The sequence below is a fragment of the Castanea sativa genome, chromosome 5, assembly GCF_040712315.1.
Source record: "Castanea sativa cultivar Marrone di Chiusa Pesio chromosome 5, ASM4071231v1".
Lineage (NCBI taxonomy): Eukaryota > Viridiplantae > Streptophyta > Magnoliopsida > Fagales > Fagaceae > Castanea > Castanea sativa.
The window spans coordinates 32,148,127-32,169,545 of NC_134017.1; positions in this window are offsets into that span (position 1 = coordinate 32,148,127).

Below are 21,419 nucleotides of genomic sequence, written 5' to 3' on the forward strand. Positions count from 1 at the left end.
ACAACAAGCGGAGGGATTACTTTGGGCAATCCGGCTCGGCAGCACCTCGGCTGTAAATACGGTGTTCGAGAGCCGGTGCATCGGTTACTAGAGAAAGTTCGTAAAGAGCCTTTCTTCGGGTGGCCGAGCAAGATGGCGGGGGACCTGCGAGAAGAAACCAAAATCTCTTTTGCCGAGTACCATCGGGATGTAGGCCACGCCACCAAGAAGCGCTCGGACATTGTGGAACCATCTAGAGCGGCTCGTCGGTGAGGGAAAGTTGAAGCGGCACTTGTGTCGGCCTACTGGGCGAGGCCGGTCAAGTTGGTTCAAACAACCGGAGGAACAACATATCTCGGCCAGCCTTGGGAACAATTAATGTTATCTTCGCTGCACACTGGCGGGCGCCGGATCGAGTCCCACTGGGGTGATGGCGGTTTCCCATCCAACGGACGAGGACATGGGTCACGAGGCCGAAGAGGTCGAAGGGCACTTTCTGCCCGCCCTAGATTTCTCGGAGGAGGATAAGGTAGGGACCATCCAACCCCATGACGATGCTCTTGTGGTTACCACTCGGGGTGGGAACTATGACGTGAGGAGGGTGATGATAGATCGGGGCAGCGGTGCGGATATCATGTACACCGATGCGATTTAAGGGGTTAAGATTGAAGTTGGAAGACCTTACCCCTTATGACTCGCCACTTATAAGCTTCGAAGGGAGAGCCGTTGTGCCGAAGGGACGGATCCGTTTGCCCGTTCGGTCCGGCTCGGAGACGGTGGAGGTGGACTTCATCGTCGTTGATGCGTACTCTCCCTACACGGCCATCCTTGCCGGGCCTTGGTTGCATGCGCTTGGAGCTGTCTCCTCTACCTTACATGTTAAAGTTAAATTCCCCTCGGGGAATGTGTTGAGGAAATCCTCGGCGGCCAATCGGTAGCCGGGCATTGCATATCGGGCAACGGTGCGCATCGAGACGGAAGCCGAGTCTTCGGCTTTGATCAACAAGGGTTTATAGCGAGTTAACGGCTCCCCGACTCATGCGAGAGGTGACGGGGAGATGAGACACAGTGCGAGGGATTAGAGAAGTTTCCGGTGGCCTATGACCCGGAGAGATTCTTACAAGTCTTTGTACTTTTGCCACACCAAGAGAAAATGGAGTTGTTATAGTTCTTGAGTGATAATGTTTACGTTTTTTCGTGGGATCCTTATGAAGCTCAGTCTGGATCCGGGCTTCATTTGTCATCACCTAAATGTCAACCCGGCCATCATTCCAAGAAGGCAGCCACCTCGGCGATCTTCCGGGGAACATTCGAGGCTGTGAAGGAAGAGGTGCTCGAACTTCAAAGGGCTGGGGCTATCAAAGAGGTTTTCTACCCATAGTGGTTAGCCTATACAGTTGTCTTTAAAAATAAAAATGTAACGTGGAGGGTATGTGTGGACTTTACTTATCTGAACAAGGCATGTCCCAAAGATTCGTTCCCAATGCCACGTATTGATCGAGCGGTGGATGCCAACTTTCGGTCATCCTCGGATGAGTTTCTTAGACGCCTTCCGGGGTTATCACCGGATTCCCTTGCAGCGGGGATCGGAAGACGCATTCATTACGCCGACGGGGAATTACCATTATAAGGTCATGCCGTTCGGTACGAAGAATGCGGGGCTACTTATCAAAGGATGATGACCGAATGTTCGAGCCGACGGAGATGGGGAAAACCATTGAGGTATACGTTGACGATATGGTGGTGAAAAGCAAAACAATCCCCTCACATGTGAAAGATTTGGCCGACACTTTTCGGATGCGAGAAGGTACAAGTTGCGCCTTAATGCCTCGAAATGTTCTTTCGGCGTGGGTTCGTAAGTTCTTGGGATACATGATTACACGTAGAGGCATAGAGGTAAACCGGTGCGGAGTTAAGGCTATTCGGGACTTGCGGCCTCCCTCGGAACCCGAAAGAAATTCAAAAGTTGACGGGAATGATTGCCGCTTTGAACGGGTTCATATCTCGGTCGGCTGGCCGGTGTCGTCCTTTCTTCCAAGCTTGCTGAATAAGTGGAAAGGGTTTCGGTGGACCGAGGGAATTTGCGAGTTAGCCTTCCAACGGCTTAAGCAATATCTATCTCGGCCACCCATCCTTTCTCGTCCGGAAGCACATGAGATTTTGTTTGCTTATACGGCATTGGCCGTCCACGCGGTCGGCCTTGTCACGATAAGAGATGATAGCGGGGTGCAAAGCCGGTATATTATGTTAGTAAGTCTTTGGGTGATGCCGAGGTACGTTATCAACCTTTAGAGAAAGCACTCACGGCCGTGGTTCATGCCACGCGAAAGCTTCCCCATTACTTTCGGTCCCACGGTGGTTGTTTTGACCCCGGTGCCCTCGAGTCGGTTACGCGTAGCGCCGACTACTCGGGAAGGATAGCAAAGTGGGGGACCATCACGGGGGCTTTTGATGTAAAGTATAAGCCTCGCACCTCGGTGAAGGGCCGGATCCTCGACTTGGTGGCGGAATTTGCCGAGCCCTTGTTGGAAGAAAAATCGGTTGGTGTGATTACTCTTGCCGTGCCTCCGATTTGGAAAATATATGTGGATGGGGCGGCTAATCGGAAGAGGATTTGGTGTTGGACTTGTTCTTATGTCCCCGAAGGAATTGTCTTCGAAAAATCTTTGAGATTGGCGTTCTCGGCTACTAATAATGAGGGCTGAATACGAAGCGGTCTTGGTAGGCATGAAAATGGTGCATAGGATGGGTGGCGGGGAAATCCACATCTTCTCGGATTCTCAAGGCGGTGGTCGGACAGTCACGGGGACCATGGAGGCTAGAGATCCAAGGATGCGGGAATATTTGGCCCGGAGTTAAGCGTCGGCAAACTCGATTTGGCTCCTTCGCCTTAACTCATATCTCTAGGAGCGGAAACACCCACGCAGACTCCTTAGCCACGGCCGGCAACGTCCTCGGCTCAAGGTTTACCTAGGGTTATCCTCGTTGAAGATTTGCTAGAGCCTGCTCTAGTCATTACCAACGCACCTCGTATCCATCTAATAAGGCACTGGACCTAGTTGGATCGACACAGTCGTATCTTTTCTTAGGGATGATGTCCTTCCCGAGGACAAATCCGAAGCGAGATAAGATACGCCGAAAAGGCGCCACGATTCGGCTGTCCGAGGGATCAAAAATTGTACAAAAGATCCTTTTCGGGACCGTACTTGTTGTGTGTACACCACGATTTAACGGAGGGGCTTCTAGAAGAATTGCATGAAGGGATTTGTGGCAGCCACGCGGGAAGGTCCTTGGCTCACGAACGCGACTCGGGGTTATTGGTGGCCCGATATGCAAAGGGAGGCCCAGACTACGCCGGGGAAGTGTGATCGGTGTCGGAGATTTGCTCCTAATATTCACCAACCTGGAGGGGTTCTTAACCCTCTCTCCGGCCCAGCCCTTTGCACAATGGGGCTTGGACATTGTAGGGCCGTTCCCGGCTTGGCAATAAAAGATGGCTTCTTGTGGGAACGGACTATTTCACTAAATGGGTTGAGGGTGAGCCCTTGGCAAATATAAGAGACATTGATTCCAAGAAGTTTGTACGGAAAAACATCGTTACCGGATTCGGTATACCACACACGCTCATCTCGGACAATGGTGTTCGGTTTGTGACGGTAAGGCTTTTAGGAAGTATTGTGGTGACATGGGTATTATAAATAGGTATTCCACCCCGGCTTATCCTCGAGGAAACGGGCAGACCGAGGCCGTTAACAAAGTCATCGTCGGTGGGCTAAAGAAAAGGTTGGATGATGCGAAAGGCGGATGGGTAGAAGAGCTCCCTCATGTTACGTGGACGTATCGGACCACACGCGCGGGGTCATGGAGAAACTCCATTTTCTATGACTTACGGGGCCGAGGCGGTGATACCTCTGGAATCTGGTTTTCCCACCTTAAAGACCAGCTCCTTTAGTCACGAGAATAACAATGAACTCTGGAAAAGGGCCTAGATTTGCTTGAGGAACGGCGCGAGGCGACAATGGTCCAGATGGCTTATTATCAACGAAGCTAAAACGAGGATATGATGCCCATGTGAAGCTAAAACCACTTGCACACAGTGATCTTGTGTTAAGGAAGGTTGTAGGCACTTCTAAGAACCCGGCTTGGGGCAAGGCGGGACCAAACTGGGGAAGGCCCCTATCGCATTGTTTCAGTAGCAGGCATAGGGTCATATAGGCTAGCTGATCTAGACGAACGAATAGTACCACGTCCATGGAATGTAAATAATCTTAGAAGGTATTATTATTAATGAAATGAGCTTTTGTCAGTGTGTATTTCAAAATTATGAGTAGCTCCAGAAGCGTTTGAAGTTACAATTTTGAAGAATCAAACGAAACTTGGTTAAGTGCGAGTCCTCGGACCACCAACCTTGTGGAAATTGATGTCTTGTCACTTGTTAAACAGAACCTTAGTTATGCCGGGTCTTCGGACCTCCTACTTTGGGAAAATTAACATTTGAAGCTATAATTTTTAAGAATCAAACAGAAACTTGGTTAAGTGCAGTCCTCGGACCACCAACCTTGTGGAAATTGATGTCTTGTCATTTGTTAAACAGAACCTTAGTTATGCGGGTCTTCGGACCTCACCACTTGGGAAAATTAACATTTGAAGTTACAATTTTGAAGAATCAAACAGAAACTTGGTTAAGTGAGGTCCTCGGACCACCAACCTTGTGGAAATTGATGTCTTGTCACTTGTTAAACGAGAACCTTAGTTATGCGGGTCTTCGGACCTCCTACTTTGGGAAAATTAACATTTGAAGCTATAATTTTTAAGAATCAAACGAAACTTGGTTAAGTGCGGTCCTCGGACCACCAACCTTGTGGAAATTGATGTCTTGTCATTTGTTAAAACGGAACCTTAGTTATGCCGGGTCTCGGACCTCCTACTTTGGGAAAATTAACATTTGAAGTTACAATTTTGAAGAATCAAACAGAAACTTGGTTAAGTGCAGTCCTCGGACCACCAACCTTGTGGAAATTGATGTCTTGTCACTTGTTAAACAGAACCTTAGTTATGCCGGGTCTTCGGACCTCCTACTTTGGGAAAATTAACATTTGAAGCTATAATTTTTAAGAATCAAACGTAAAATTGGTTAAGTCTTATCTTCGGACCACCATTCTGATCAAGGTTATCTCCTTATCATGTACGGATGTTAATGCGTTACTTGTTTATTAAACTCGAATCTTAAGTTTTATATCTTAAGTGTTGAGTAAATTTGTATAGGAAATGGTCCTCGGATCTTACATCTTACTAGATACTATGATATGCATTACAAAGGTTTAATCATTATATGAGGTCCTTTCTCCTTTTTAATTGAGGCATTGTTTAAATGTATTAACCATGTCACCTTGTATTAAATCTTTAATAATATACGCATGATTGTGTGGAAGTTATGATTGTGCAATCCTTGGAGTAAGATTTTTACACTCTTAGAAACTTTTGATATGACTCAATGGGAAACTTTTGTAATAAGCACAAAAAGAATAAAGTAAAAACAGATACAATCCAAGTGAAAAGTAAACGAAATCGTTCTTTATTAATCAGTTGAGTATGCATTACATATATAATTCGAAAAAATGGAAAAAGAGAAGCCCTAAGCTAAGTCCTCGAGTTGTTGGAGGAGGATCTTGCGAGAGGTACTAGTGCCCTCGGTCTTTCTCAACTCCGGCTTCAAGCGGTCATAACACTGCTTTCCTTTATCATTGTCTTTGTTGGAAGGACGTTGGGTTCCCTTTGTACGGCTCGAGTCCTTCTCTGCATCCACTCCTCCTTCCTTCTCTTTATTGGAACCGAGAAGGTTCGTAGGATCGAGGGGATTTCTTTGTGGGACTGCGGAGGTAGAACGAGGAAGAGTTGTCTCGGGGGTAGGAGTAGCGGCGGGAGCCTCTTCCATCTCCGTATTTCTAGGGGAAGCCAAACGTTCTCGGACTTCCTCGGAAATCCGAAGATTGGGGAACTCTGCTACGTTTAAAGCTTCGCCCCATACTTTTGACGGTATTCGCGGCATAAAGTCGCGAATTCCTCTGTCATTGCTCCTCGGTGGTTGCTACCCCTTCATCGAAACTTGCACAGCAGCGGCTTGAAGAGAGAGTTGGAAAGCGGCTGGCTTCTTCCTTCATCGGCGCCGGTTGCTTCTTCGGTCAGGAGCACTCCCTTTGGGCTTGGGAGAGCTCTTCATCTCTTTCACGAAGGAGCTTGCGCGCTGTCCTTCTATACGGGTCTTCATAGTCTTCAAGTTGGACTCGACCCGTTTTTCTCTCTCCTCGGATCTGCTACCTCAGGGTTAGCTTTTCGTTCTCGGCAAGGGCTGTACCCAAGGACTTCTCGGTCTCCACCCCTAATTTCGAGCTCGGCTACGGCTATTTTCCGAGTGTCTTCAATAAACTTTTCAGCTACAAAGACCTCTGAATAGCACTGTAACAAAGTATGATGGAGTTAGGAGTAACAAAAACAAACTTACTTATAAATATTGTTAAAAGGAGAAACACTTACCGGCGCTAAGTCTCTTTTTAGGGAGAGGAATAGTTGTGGGCGGCCCATTTTTCAAGGTCTCCATGTCCTTGGGCGGCGAAGAGGGCGTTCCGGGACCTCGGCCGGGTGGTGGGCATGGCCTTGTTGAAGCGCCCTTATGCGGAGCGGGAGATGGGAGCGGCCGTCCGGCCTTAGATCGGGGGACCGGGTGGTCGGTGCTCGGCGCACTACGGCCTCGTCACGATTTCCCGAGTTCAGGCGGGAACGGGCTCTACCCTTGCCCTTGTCCGGCCTGGCTGTGGGCCGGTGGGAGTTGTTGACGTGGTTTCTTGGGGTCTTTACTAATCGTCCCCTCATTATCCCCACTTCCTCTTCTTCTTGGGATCCTCGGCTAGCGATTTTGGCTTAGGCGGAGGAGGAGGAAAAGGCGGGGGAACTTGGGACGTCCCCGTTTTCTTTTTTTACAACTTTGGCAGCCACATGTTGGTGAGGAGACCCTCCATTCTTCCCATTTTTCTTCTAATTCGTCTTCGGGAAGGGCAATCACAAACCCCGGCAATTCCGAGAGGCCTCGGTGGCTTCTTCCTCCTCGTCGGAAAGTACCACGGCGGGTTCCGCGAGGTCTCTTGGTATCTTCGAGACGGAATTGATCTATCTCGTCGTCGAGTGTATGTGAAGAAGACACCTGCTCTTCTGGAACGACAGTTGCTTGTGAGTGCACAGCAAGGGGAACTGCTGCTATTGGCTGGTTGTACAAAATGGTGTTAGGAGCGTCGGGAGGTCGTGATCGTCCGGGGAAATGGGGCCGAGCTACGTTTATCTTCTTTCGTCGTCGGTCGCCCGCAATTATGGCGTTCTCTATCTCTCACGGAAGTCCGAGGAAAGGGAGTGTATCCTAGAATAAGGTGAGCAGCCCGGAGTTGTAAGTCTTCAGCGACGAACACTTCGGAGCGAAGTACTCGGTTTAGATCGCGATGTTACGGTGGCTTAGACGAGGGCGCACGTGTTGCTTATCTGCAAAGAAGACGTCAAAATAAACAAACACAGTCGAGATTCACACGGATGTTTAACAAATTTAAGTAAGTACGAATATGCATTTTGGTGTGTGCTAGAAGAAGTTGTCTTTGTGGGAAGATTAATCCTACGGCGTCGCACACGGATCCCCCATTTGAATTGGGCAATGGAGGCCGTCGTGCCGGTTCCGGACACGATCAAGTAGTCGTCCTTCATGCCTTTGTTTGATTTGGGCAGACAGGAAATTAACCTAACGGTGCTGGACCGAGATTTAATATAATAACCTACTTTAGAAAGTTTATGGGACTCATATAGGAACACGACATCGTGCCATGTGAGGTTTAAACCCATCTGCTCGTTTAGAGCATCTACACTACCTAAAACCCTAAAAACGTTTGGGAGGCATTGATCGGGACACGGCGGTGGTTGCGAAGGTACTCCTCCATTACGGGTTTCATTGGAAGGGTCATCCCACCCTCTATAAAGGCTATCATAGGGATGATAACCTCTCCCTCTTTCCTAGAACCGGCCACGGCTTCTGCCGGGCAATATTTTAGTCCTACATCGCTGGGAATACGGTACTTGGCCCTAAAACCCTCTATCCCAGCGACGGTATCAACTAGACACTTAAACTTACCCATTAGAAAGGAACGAAAAGTTAAACTCTAAAGGGGAGGGTGTTTACGAAGACGGCCAGGGACGTATCCGAGGAGAAAAGGTTAAGAATAGAGAGAGTAAGAACTTACAAAGTTGAAGGTACAGGTTTCCACGGTTTTCTGCTGGTAAAGAATGATTGTTGTTGTTTTGATGGGATTGATCCCTGATGACTTAAATGAAGGCGCAGGTTCCCGAAGCGTCACGACGTGCGAAAAAGGTTGCCTCGAAATTATATTTGTCCCGCCTAAAATTTCGTGGAGTAACGAGGACCATCGATGCCCATCTCACCGTTGAACGTGGGAGACAAAGAGTAACTTACAGTAATAAATGCGCGCGTTTTTGAAAATAAAACCGCCAAGTGGCATCTTCTGGGACGCGAAACGATTTCCACACGTGCCATCACTTGTAAAGTGGTAGGGATGGATCCTTGTTAGATCAAAACCCTTTTTTTTCTCCTCGGATGTCGAAAATTAGAGTTTTGAGGGGCTATTGTGGGGAGTAAAAAGATCTTGATAGTAATATGGGTCGTTGGGTCTTGCTAAGTAAGGCCGACCTGCTCTTGAGTTTAGGACTTGTTAGTACTTTAAGTCGGCCCATACGCCGAGGGGATCAGGGGTCAGTAGAGGATGGTTTTCCCTTTGGACTGACACTAGAGAACCCGGAACTTCATGGTAAAGGTTAGGGAATGACACGGTCAAGACCAATGGTTAAAGGGGGTGAACCCTTGAATGTCCTAGAAGCACCGATGTTGGAAGAATATCAAAGATAAAGGCTGCTACCTCCACATTAAAGACCACCTACCACCACAGCCGCTTTAATGGGTAAGTGACACTTGATCAGTGGAAGGGAAACTTCTAGTTCTTGTTCAAAGGCACTAAGAAAAGAAATATCTAGGCTAAGGGGGGAATTGGGGGCAACACGTGTATAAAGTATTAAAAAGGGGAGTATTTAAGGGGGGACCTAGAAGAGAAACGGACGGAACTTTTTGTAACCTAAGAAAGATAAAAGGAAGGAAAGAGAAATTATATAAGAATAGTTCTCGGCTTATGTCCGAGCAGATTGGTTCAGAGCATTCGTTGTTGTTTCTTTTTTTAGTCTTTATCATCTTTAGCTTGCTGTTTAATCCTCAAACGCTTCTAACCTGGGTTTCAAACCCACACTCTACAAATTACATTGTTTAAGGCTCATTGGGCCTGGGCCCGTAACTGTTCTTGGGGCCAGGTGCAATTGTGCACTTACAGAGTCTTTGTTATGACTTGAGATAATGTGCTAGATATATTGTTATTTGAATTAAAAGTATTTAAATTTAGGCTTAGTGATAGATTTTTTTTATCTAAACAAGGTAGTAGTAGATTAGTATTTTTATTTGTTTGTATTCAAATTGATTCTTATGTTTTAGAATTTTTTTATGAGGTTATCTAATCCTTGGCTATTGTTGATGCCCATTTTTGCAAATCTATACCCAAAATCCCATGAGGAAGAAAGCCCAATAAGAAGAAAAACTTAAAAGCCCATACGGAGGAAAGTCCAATGAAAAGCAAGGCCTAAAGGCCCACAAAGAAGACCAAAGAGCAAGAAAGGTCCAAAGAAAGAAATGCAAGGGAAAGCGATCTGCCACAAAATGCAGATTTGTAGGAAAATACAGATCTGCCGTAGAATACAGTTCTTCAGCAGAATGACTTCGGCAGATCAAGACAAATTGGGCCCAAGACCCTTTTGATCCAATCAACATTATTTGGCCCATAAAGGCCCAAATCCTTTTGTATAAAATAATATGTGTGAAGACTAATATGAAGAAACCCGATGAAAAGAAATAAGGAATAGCAGGAAGTGTCATCAGCAGGAATTGCGTGAAAGAAAGAAAATCCAAACCAAAGGAAATGACAAACACAACGGGAAATGCATGAAGAAATAAGATAGAGACACACAACAAAACGGAACAAGGCTATTCTGCTATGACAAAAACAACGTGGGAATGAAAGAAGGCAAAAACATAAGATAGTGGAGTAAGCACACAAGGGCCAGAGCACCACCAACTTGCACCCAGCCAATACAAGGAAGGTGGGTCCACGGTCAAGGGAATTCAGAGGGTGTGGTTTGTTGGTGGGAAGAAAAGGGGTCTTTATTTGGTTTCCAACCATGGCTTCTTTTGGGAATATAACCTGTCGAGATGGTATTTTACTCAAAAGAGGTAGTAGATAGTTGGGACCATCTGATGCATGCCATAGAAATAGGTGGTGAGATAGCCCAATCCTTATCATTTGAACCTAGAGGTAGAGGTATATAGTAAGAACAAGCAAAATGGAATTTTGTCAAGAAATGAGTAGTGGTGCAACAAACGTATTCTGAGTAGAGGTAGTGGCTGGGCAGCCAATGGATTGGTGGGCAGTCCTGAAGGAATGCCCACAACAAGCCAAAAATAGTTGGTGAAATCCTAAGGGTAAAAGGGAGAAATCCCATTGAATTAGTTCACTATAAAATGAGGAGGTAGCTATAGATGAAAGGGGAGGCACTTAGAGAGGGAGACACCTAGAGAGAGGGACCCAAGAAAAGGAAAGACCCAAGAGGGAACTGTTAGGGTTTGTGCCCTAAAATCCAATTTATTGGCATGTCATAATTAATTAAATTGTTTAATTATATGAGACTATTTATAAATGAACTAATGTGACATTATCATAATTCATGAGATGCAATGTATGTGGTTTATGTGAAAAGTCACAAAAGATGTAAATCACAAGTTCCTTGTAAACTCAAAATGTAGTTCGTAATCGGTAATAAAATTGGGCGTTTCATTTGCAAAGACTATAACATATCAACTAAGATGATTTGTCTTGAACATGGAAGTGGAGACTTCTAGTTGATGTGTTGATGTGTTGATGTGTCTTAAGAGTTAAGACATATTGAACTGGACTGCTGTGAGATTAATTATTCAATTAACAATTGTCACCAGAATAATTAATCTCACGACTTCTAATTTCATAGACTCTTAATCTTGAGAGGGTAGTGGACCTGATCATGAAAGGTAGGTTACTTTGATATATCAGGAGCGAGATCTAATATTCACGGTCAAAATCTCAGTATGTTGGGTAACCACGCGTAGTGTTGAGGGAACACATATTCTCAAGATGGAATCCATAATCACTTTTAGTAGAGACATGAAATATCCCATTGAGATAAGTTTAATGGGAATTGGTTATTCAGGGCGCCCACTTTAGTAAGGAGTTACTAAAACTTATATTTATTGAAATTGAATTTCAATAAATGTGAATAACTAAAAGATTAAATCGGGCACTTAAGGATAAAATAATTGCTTACAAAGTGACAGTTTATTATGACTTTGTTCACTATGGATATTTCATGGAGAGGTCAAATAATATCATTAGAGTGGTCAAATGATATCATTAGAGTCTTGTGATATAATTTATTAATAAGGCCTAGAGTGCAATTATATTTATATAGTGGTATTAAATATAATTAATGGTAACTTTGGACTTATCAAAAGTTGATAGAAAAGCCCAAGGCCCATTGGAGCTAGGGTCTTATTTGTTCCCTTTGGTCCCATCTCAAGCCATAAACTAAAGCCCAATTGGGTAGGCCCAAAAGGCTAACCCAATTAGATAATTAGTTATGTATAAGGAGACAAACATACGGAATTTTCAGAAGAAGGAAATGGTGTGTATGTGGGTGTAAGCCACTCTTATTCTCCCTTGAACACATACATGAAAATTGATTAAGAGACCACACTTTTTGGGCACCATGTGGAATTGAGATGAAGATTAAAGGTATTCTCAAGCCTTGGTTTTGAATTTCACTACATCAAGGTATGCTTTCTATTCTTTGTTCTAAAATTCAAAGTTACATGTTATCTCTCATGAATGAAGTAGATTCATGATTCTTACTTCCGCTGTGTATTTTGTATGAGATACAAAACTAGATTTTCCAACAGGAACAACCCACAACAACAAAGCAGTAAGAGACTAAGAGTACAAAGATTGGAGAGAAAGAAAGAAAGAAAGAAAGTGGTAACAAGAAGAGAGAAAACATGACAAAAATATGGGCGTGTATCAATAGACTATCTTTTCCCTCCATCTTAGCAAACTCACTCTTTGGAATCTTAAAAGTAGTGACAAGTAGCCATTGTAAAGTTGTAATTTACAACTATTTTGTGTTGGCTTTAATTCTGTGCCAAATTTGATTGTAATTTTTTTCAATCTTTTGTACCTTGTATTTTTATGTGGGATTTATTTGTAAGGGTTGTGTGAGAGAGAGAGTGTGTGTGAAGTCTCAAGGCAACATTGAAGACTAAAGAAGTTTTCGCAAGTAGCTCGAGAGTAGACTTCCCGCGAAGTGAAGCATGTGCTCAGCACATGACTGGAATGCGAAGAGTCAAGACAGATGGTGATAGCTGGTTTTCGCGAGTGTCTCGCGGGTAAGGCCTTCCCGCGAGATACTCGCGAAACAATCTGTTTTGCTATTTTTTCATATCTGCTTCACTACATCCTCATACACACTATATATGCCATCATTACCCACATATTGAAAGGAGTGCTTTTCAAAGAGAAAACCCTAGCCATAAACCCTTAAGAATTAGAGATTGTCATACCCACAATCCTCTACACCATCCATTGTGGTTTTCCTCAACTCCTACCTCTCCATATCCAAATCCTTGAGAGATTGATAGTCCAAACACTTACCACACCCATACTGAGTGTCAAGTGAGGTTTTGGTGTTGCTGGGAAGCATTGAAAGAAGCCAAACTTTTGCAGATGCAATCGGGCGTATTGCAGGACTTCCGAGAAGCCTTATTGGAGTAGGAGCTTGGAGGGCTTAGGTGCACTGGGTAGATTAGGCTTGGAGGGTCTCTTGCTATTCGTGTATCCTAACTCATTGTCTAGTGGATCGATTTACCGCTTGGAGGGCAGCAGAGAGGTTTTTCGCCGAGTTCTTTAGTTTCCTCTTCAATAACACATCGGCGTGTTATCTTGTATTTGCATTTCTCTTCCCTACTCTTTTAGCTTTCATTTTTCGTTGTGTCTTGTTGAATATGGCTTAGAATAGTTGTATTGTTTGTTCGCTCACATTTACTCTATTCTGCACTTAGTTTAAGTTAGAGTAAAATCAATCAAGCCATAATTTATTAATTTGGGGTCTAAACAGCTCTTGTGTTTTTAACACAAAACCGAGCTTTCAACCAATTAGGCCCATTTTCCAAAATGCACAACTTTAATGGTAAAAGCCTATGAAAAGGTTGTTCAAGTTGGGGTTTGGATTTTTTCTTGATCTACATATTCTACGAGAAGATTCAATACTTAATCTTGATCGCAAATATAATTGATTTCACTCGTTAGAACTTATATCTGCTATATTTTTTCGGTCTACTGTAGCACGTTTTTATGACGTTCATTGCATCAGTTGTCTTGCTGTGGTATTTTTATTTGTTGTACTAGTTATTTTGCTATAGCACCTCTTTATTATATATACTGTGTTAGTTATTATACTAGCAAAACCTTTTTTTGCTAATAAGTAGAAAATTAACCCAAAAAGTCTATTTTCTCTCTAAGTTCAAGAGATTGGTCATCTTGAATTGACTACACTATCTTCTATATTAAGTAATTTATCCTAGTTCACAACATTTGGTATTAGAGCCAACCATCCATCCCATTTAAGGAAAAAAAATCTTTACCTTATTTCTCATTCAGCAAACCATAGAAAATCTATCCTTCAAATCACCATCAACCAAAAGACCACCACCTTCCTTATCTAGCCACCATTCATAGCCCCCCAAAAAAAAAAAAAATTGCCACAACGTGTTTGACTCATATCAATTAGTGTAGCCTACCACCACTTACGGACAAGTCTTCAAGGGTCTAAGGCACTCCTTTCAAAACTTGTTTGCAACAATAGAACGATTGGGTATCCAAATTGAATCATTGCAGTCTATCAAAAGAACAACCAAGGACTTTGAAGGCAATGCTTTACACATTCCAGCCAATATTATGGAGTCACAAAATTTTTCGATAGAAGTACCGATGCAAAAACTAGTGTTGCTTTAGCCTTCGTTCAACAAGAACCTACTAAAGAGCTTGAAAAGGAGAAGATTCTAAAAGAAAGTGATTCATTAGATGGTGCTCATGCTAAAAGGTTTGAGTTTGATGAATGTTTTTATGATCAGTCCTCCATGGTGCATGACTAACAAGAGCTTATTGAAGTTAGAGAAAGTGAGACTACAATGCTTCCTGGGACTCAAGAAAGGACAACCTCGATTGCATCAATGAGTATGCACATTGATTTTTTAATTCTTGATAAATTTAATGGTGAGGAATGCAAGAATTTTCTATCTTTGGTGCTCCTAAAAGCGATTCAAGATTTGCAAGACATGCCTAACATCACAAATTTTATCCTTCAACATTTAAAAATTTGAGGTCAAGTTTTCTCCAATTGAGGGAGGAGGATGTGGTGCGACCAAGCATCAATTTTCATATCTTGAAATCTTGAGGAAAAAATTTATTTGAAGGGGAAGGGAATGTTATGACTTGAGATGATGTGCTGGATAAATTGTTATTTGAATTAAAAGTATTTAAATTTAGGCTTCGTGATAGATCTTTATCTAAATAAGATAGTAGTAGATTAGTATTGTTATATTCTTGTATTCAAATTGATTCATATGTTTTAGGATTTGTTGATGAGGTTATTTCATTCTTGACTATTTACGTACTTTAAATTAGTGAGAATTAAGCTGAAAATTAACCAAAAATTTATATTTCCTCTCTCAAGTTCAAGAGATTGGTCATCTTGGATTGACTAACTATCTTTTATATTCAACAATTTATCCCAATTCATAATTCTATTAAGTTTTGGTGCTAATCAATGATATAAAAATAAAATAAAATAAAAGTGAAGGGAAAAAATAGTTTGTTATGATTAAAAACTTTGAACGTTTTGTTAAAATAACAAGGGGAAGTTGACATGAACAAATAAACTATTATTTCTATTTAAAAAGTTATTGTAATTTGGTGAAGCTATTTAGCCCAACCACGACTTCAAAGCTTTTATTACAATTTCGAAGCTAAAAATAAATTTTCCCTTACAGCCCACAATTCTACCTTAATACATGAGTTGAATTTCCATTGTTGATGTAAAAACCAACAATCCCATGACCAACGATGAAAAAAGAAGAAGAGAAGAATCCCATCTTTTTTTTATTTTTTACTTTTTTTTATTAATAATGTTGTCGTTATCAGAAATTGCAAAGGTTACCAACTTCGGTAGGGAGGTTACGTGGTCCTCTCCTCTCTAACCAATAAGGCAACGAGACCCATTTGGTTGCCATATTTGAAGTCATATCCTTTTTAATTCTTTTGCGCATGTTATTGTTCTGTCTCCCTCCTTCTAAAATCTTTCTCTCCTTGCATAATATACAAAACTAAGGACCCTTTTCAACTTTTTAAATATAAATTATTTGAAAAAAAAAATTGGATTAAAGAAAAGGGTTTTAAAAACTATGCTTAAAAAAAGAAAATGTCCAAATAGGTATTACCTCATTTCTTTAATGAGAGGTGGCGTCTTTGGTCTTCTTTCTAACTCATATGAAATAATTTGGGAATCAAACGTGTTGGAGGGAATATATAATAAACAAGGAGATACCGGATCAGAGTTCTAAGATCTGACCTGTGGTGCTTTTTATTGTAGTGAAATAAATCATTTGTAAGTTTTGAATAAAATCCTTTGTTCTATATTTTTTATTTCACTTTATACTTCATAAATCACAATTTATTTTATTTTAGTTAAATCATAAATTATAAGTTGTCACATTTTCATTTTCTATTATCTCTACAAAAAATGCGGGCTATAGCCGTGTTTTTAAAATGCGGCTTTAGCTCCTAAAAACGTGGCTATAGGTCCATTTGGTTTATACCTCTGTTTCTATAGCCGCATTTTTAGATGTGGCCTATACACCGTGACTATAGGTCTGACAGGTCTATAGCCATGTTTGTAAAAATGCGGCTATAGGGTGTACATTAGCTGTGTTTAACAAATGTGGCTATAGGTCCTCAACCTACAACTGCATTTTAAAAATGCGGCAATAGGTTTTTTTAAAAAAAAAAGAAAAAAAGAAAAATTGGCTATAGTTGTGTTTTATAAACGTGGCTATAGGGTTTTTTTTTTTTTTTCCTAGCTAAATCAAAATCAAACACAAACCCAAAAAATTCAAAATTAAAAACAAATCCAAAAAATTCAAAATCAAACACAAACCCAGAGAATTCAAAATCAAACACAACATACTCACAATACAAACACAACATGCTCCAAAATACAAGAACACACACAGAAAAATTCAAAATCAAACACAACATACTCACAATACAAGCACAACATGCTCCAAAATACAAGAACACAAACCCATAAATCTCCTCTCATTCAACAAAACCAACCCAAATCCATTCAAGGAACACAAAAACACAAGCTCAAAAACACAAAAGAATAAGCTCAAGAACACAAACCCATTGAAACATAAGCACAATGTCAGCAACACAATAGCACAAATTCAAGCATAGATCCAAAAAATTCAAAATCAAAACTCAAATCCAAATCAAGTAGGGCTGTAAACGAGCCGAGTTTTGTCGAGTAGTGTATGTTTAAGCTTGGCTTGTCAGGAAAAATTAAAAGTTTGAGTTTGTGACAAGCCTAAAAATAGTGTTTGAGCTTGAGCTCATGAGAAAGCTAAAAAGCTTGAACTTGGCTTGGCTTGATTAATTAGTCAAGCCAAACTGAAGCTAAATATCAAGCTTAAACTCGAGCTTAGGTCAGGTTTTTGAGCTTGAGATCTAAACAAAATTACACTATTAAATGCTTAAATTTCTAAAATTAAGAAAACAGAAAAAGAAAATAATATACTCATTTTATCATGTATCTAGTCTTACTTATGATTAACTATTATTCAAATTAATAATTTACATAATTAAATTCATTCATTCATCATTCCTTATCTACAGTTTCAACAATTGTTCAAAAAACAATTTCTACATTCATGTTAGATGGTGAAAGACTAGGAAAATACCTGTTTGTAACTGTTATTTATGAGAAAATATTAACATGCTTCATAACTTTACTTTAGATAATTGATAGGAAAGGATCATATGTAGCCTATTTAATTATTTATTTATTTTTAAATGTAACTATAGTCTAAAGTGGTTCTTGATCAGTTTAAAGGGAAGAAAAAAATTAAGGTAATATAGGTAGTGGTCTCATGTTAGCCATGTCATTATTAAGATATGTGTAATGAGTATATTTAGCTAACACATATACACTTATAAATGAGTCTATACTTGAATTATTGTGTATCAGCCTAATGGCTCACAAACTTGTTCGTGAACAAATTTTTTTGCTTAGGCTTAGCTTGTTTATTAAACGAGCTTAAAACTAAGGCTCAAACTTGATTTATTTATAAACAAACAAACATGAATAAGTTTTTTATCGAGCCAAGCCCGAATTGTTCACGATCGGCTTGGTTCATTTACATCCTTAAAATCAAGACATAGACACAAATATTGCTTGAATATCCACTTCTTTCAAAATTTTCAGCATTTCCTCCATTTTCTTACTAACCAAACATAAAATAACAAAAAAAAAACTAGATCTACAGACAAAAAAACACAAAAAAGCAAAGAGAGAGATAAGGGGAGGAAAAGAGGAAGGGAAAGGGCTAACCCGCGTGGATGGCGTCAGCGTGGGTGGGTTGGTGGCATGGCTTCAAATTAGTGTGCTTGAGATGAAGACAAAAAAAGAAGTAGCTGCAAAGAAACAAAGAAAAAAAAGTTGTGCTCGAGTGAAGAAGGAAGAAAGAAAAAGGAAAAAAAAAAAGAAAAGGAAAGAAAGAAGAACCAGGTCTGACTTGAAGAATAAATGAAGAAATTAAAGAAAGAAAGGAAAAAAAAAAAGAATGAGCAAAGAAAGAAAAGATGAAAGTGGGGGTTGGTAAAGATAAAGTGAAGTACAAAACATAGTATTGCTATTCATAAGTTCGGATTACACGTAAAATAATTTTTAACCAATTATTAATTTAAAATCAAATGTCCTCTTAAGAAAAAGAAAGGAGTATGTCTGCAAGTTTCAACGAAAACACCAAAGAAAAAAAGACACCTAATTCAGCTCCAACTAAAATTGGCTAAAAAATGTACATGATAATTTAGAATAGCATGGTTGCTAATATTATGTTTAAGTTTTTTTCCCCTGGTTGCTAATAGTTCTTTAGATAGGTTTGAGACCAAGATAAATGAGTTTTTTTTTTTTGATAGATAGATAAATGAGTTTGAACTAAGATTTGATAGTAATCCCCTATAGGAGCATTCAACCTATCACCTAATCATGTAAAAAAAAAATTGTAGCAAAAATTTTGTCCATAGACTTATTATATTAGATCATAGAGTCTGAATTAGTTTACTGTAAGTGGTAGAAAAAAATTACTTTCACTAAGCCACTTTTATTTTTTTTGGCATTGACAGTTGATCACATTAGAGTTGGTGGTGAAAATTGTGAAAAAAAAAAAAATCTTTATCTAGACTTTTAGAAGACCATTAACAATCCAATAAGGACTTGTTTATTTATTTATTTTTGTGGTGCTCTATTTTGAGCTTTCCATATTTTATTCCTCTTTCAATGAAAGAAATTAATGAATTCAATGACAAAAAATCAATTGAACTAATTTATGCTTCAATTTCGATTATAAAAAAAGAGGGAAGTTAGCCGATACAATTACATCCCTATTAGGAAAGTTGAAATTCTTCACATATATTTAAATTGCTTTATTTTCTCATTAACTAAGGATACATACCATAATAAAAAATGAACTAAATAATACTAATATTTTACAACCGCTATAAGTTTAAGAGAAATGTCATGTCGATAATATTTTTACAACATTTTTACAACAAATTTTAAGTGGTAGATTGTTATTGAACGTTAGTAGTGGGCCAATAATCAATTTAAATTGTAAGTTCAAATTATAAGCATAACACATCCAGAGTATTTTCACAACCCTTTTAAAACAAATCCTAGGTAGTTGTTATTTGTTCTAATTTAAACCCATCAGTGAAATTATATTTTTACTCACTAATATTCAATAACAATTTTTCACTTAAAATTTATTGTGTACACATTGTAAGCATAGCATTCCTCATAAACCAATTAGTGACTTTTAATTACTACAACAATAAACCAATTAATAACTTTCTAAATCTCGTTCATTATTATATCAAACTAGTATGTAACCTGTACTTACATACAAAAATGATAAATTATAATGGTGTTATTAATGTTCGTTTAGGTTATTAAATATATAGGATATTAGTTCGACTAGGAAATTTGGAGTACTACAATGATTTTTCCTTTCAATTTATAATGATATTAGTTACACGAAGTTTCTTATTACACTGTTATTATGTATATAATTTTGAAAATTACTATTGGACATTTCATATACAATATTAATTCACTATCACTATCCGTGAAATTCTACTAAATACAACACAAAATAAAAGAATAAATAGGTTCAATAGTATTTCCTTAATTGAATTTGGATAGGTGCATGAGATCGTTAAGCTCAATTATAGTTTGTTACGTTCAAGATCTTTACATACAAAATATGTAAATAGAAATAGTATATATATACACTCATTAGTTTAGAAAAAATAGCAAAAATTTAAAAAAATTAATTTGTATGAAAAGCTAATAAAGGAAAAATCTTATTTTAATTCTAATAAAATTTCCTCTAAGCTTTGGTTATATATATATTATCTGCAGGGGTGGCAAAGTAAGCCTAAACCCATTTGCCCGACCAAACTCACTCACTCTAATTGAACTCAAACCCACCCAATTATTAGTTGGGTTAAATGGGCATTAACCCAATTAGACCCAGTGATTATTGGGTTTTAACTAAAAACCCATTGAGGCTCATTTAACCCAAAAATAATATACCCAAATTCAACCCAGCCCTTCCCATAAAAAAAAAAAAACCCCAGCCCTCAAATGTTTTAGTGTTTCACGAGGGTTTTCATTTTCCTTCATTTTCTCGGCCTCCAATCACGTTTTGGCCGAGGAAATGAAGAAGCCGATGGCAGATGATCGGTCCCGACGAGAATGGGATCAAGAAGGTGATTGAGTACAAGTTCAACGACGATGGCAATAAGGTTAAGATCATTATCACCACTCACACTCACAAGCTCGCAAATGCTAGGCTTAGCAAGCGCGCCATCGAGCGCCGATCTTGGCCTAAGTTTGGCGACACGCTGCACGAGGACATAGGAGCTAGGCTCACCATGGTCTCCACCGAGGAAATCCTCCTCAAGCGCCTTAGGGATCCTGGTTCTCTCTCTTTCTCTCTCACTTGCTCACTTTTGTATTTATTTTTGTGTGATTTAAGGAATTAGGAATTGTTTGGGTATGGATTTGCTGAAACAACAAAACTCAGTGTTTTGGCTCTGTGTTTTTTCTCACTCATTTGGGAGCTAAGATTTTTTTTTCCTTTTTAGATAAGTAACCGACTCAACCGAGTTTAATCCAAAAGCATGATTCTTAGTTTGTAATTCTGTGATTGATTAGAGGTTGAATTTGTTGTTGGAGGCTGCTGAATGGGGCATAATTCTGTTTGTTTGCTAAGAAAACTGAGGAAAATAGTGAAAAAAAAACAAAACAATTTCCATGAGTCTTTTACTGTTTTTTAGGGGGTATTTTAGTCATTTCGTAGGTTTTGGGGTTATTTTGGTAATTTTTAGGTTTTGAGGTATTTTGATCATTTTTGAAGATTTTAAAGTACTTTGGTCATTTTCACTTTAGTGGCGTTTTGATAATTTTGATAATTGGGTAATTGGGTGGGTTGGGGTTTACCCATAATCATTGGGTTGGGTTTGAGTTAGAAGCAATTAGTTAATGGGTTTTAATGGGTAAATGAATTTTATATACACAACCCAATTATACCCACCCTAAAGCCACCCATTTGACACCCCTAATTACCTAGGTTTATTTATATTGGGCTTCTCATTTTTAATATTGAGTTAACTCACTTGACACAAAAATTTAAAAGTTTGGGATACGCAGTGCAAAATTAAACTCTAATTGAAATATAATTTTTACACTAAATTAATTTACTTGGTACAAAAATTTAAAAATTTAAATTAGATAAGACACATGAAGCAAAATTAGACTCTAATTAAAATCTAATTTAAAATTTAATTGAACTTTCTCATAATTTTGACAATTAA